At 38.6% G+C, this 1,179-nt stretch overlaps 1 long non-coding RNA gene across 1 annotated transcript; it reads left to right on the top strand.

Moving 5' to 3' along the window:
* Positions 1 to 222: 222 nt before the first annotated feature.
* LOC103637687 (uncharacterized) lies at positions 223 to 764 on the top strand. Its single transcript, XR_558270.2, has 3 exons — positions 223 to 288; positions 387 to 465; positions 628 to 764. It is a non-coding gene; the product is annotated as an uncharacterized lncRNA (long non-coding RNA).
* Positions 765 to 1,179: the final 415 nt, after the last annotated feature.

The following is a 1,179-nucleotide window of genomic DNA, read 5'->3' as shown; positions in this document are numbered from 1 at the left end:
AATCCAGGCCTTGAGAGGTCTCTTGTTGACATTCTCCATGAATTTAAAGAAAGTGGATATAGAGGTGACAATGGTTGGAACTCCGAAGGGTGGAATAGAATGGTCAAGGAGTTTCATGTGAGGAACAAGTATGTCTCATTTACAAAGTCTCAAATTCAGGATAAAGAAGGTCAGCTGAAGAGAGACTACAAGATGCTCAAAGCAGCAAAGCAACAGAGTGGGTCCACCTAGAATGAGAAAAGGAATATAGTTGAAGGACCACCAGCTTTGTGGGAGAATCTCATGGTGGTAAGTTGATTTCTTGAAATTCAATTATCAAATTAGTTATGTAGGATAACCTTATAATGATAATCTCGTATTTGATCAATGTTTTTTTAATTGTGCAGACATTTCCTAAAATCAAGAAGTTTAACAACAACAAGGCAACCTTCCCGCTCTTTGATGCTTTGGGAGAGCTTTATGATGGTATGTTTCCAAACATCATACTGAAATATATAATATAGTTTAACTTCTGAATTTCAGTATGATCCTTCTGAATGTCCCATTCAAAATGTCCCATTCTTTCCACTCGTGCTCTAGGTAGAGACATAATTTTTGCTAAGTTTATATTTCTTTGTCAATGTGTAGGACACTTGGCTGAAGGGACTTGGAATTGCACTTCTCTTGAGGCACCGCAAGAGGAAGAACCGAATGAGCAACTTCAGGATGCAGAAGATGGACCACAAGGCTTTGATCTGAATGTTGTTCATGATGTAGATGATGAAGTTGATAATGCACTCGCTAAAAGGAATGAAGATATGCTTCAAGGAAGGGCTAATACTCTATCACGAGATGAAGAAAGTGGACAACGAAGACCTGCTGCATCAAGAAACAAGCAAGAAAAGGAACCAAAGAAGCCTAGAAAGACTGACAACATAAAAAATATGATGAACAAATACCTAGAAATGAGGAGCAAGCAAGTAGAAGATGAAGCTGCAAGAGAAAAGGAAGCAAGAGAAAAGGAGACAAGAGAAAAGGAGGCAGCTCAAAGTGAAGATTTCTCCATCAAAAGGTGCATATCAGTTCTGAACACAATGGAAGAAGTGACCAAAATGGAGAAGGCAAAAGCATATTCAGTCTTCACCAAGAGCAAAGAGAATAGAGAGACTTTCATATGTGCATGTGAAGCGGATCAAGAAT

The sequence above is a fragment of the Zea mays genome, chromosome 1, assembly GCF_902167145.1.
Source record: "Zea mays cultivar B73 chromosome 1, Zm-B73-REFERENCE-NAM-5.0, whole genome shotgun sequence".
NCBI lineage: Eukaryota > Viridiplantae > Streptophyta > Magnoliopsida > Poales > Poaceae > Zea > Zea mays.
Note: the sequence above shows the minus strand (reverse complement) of the source record. Positions and strands in the feature narration are given on the sequence as shown.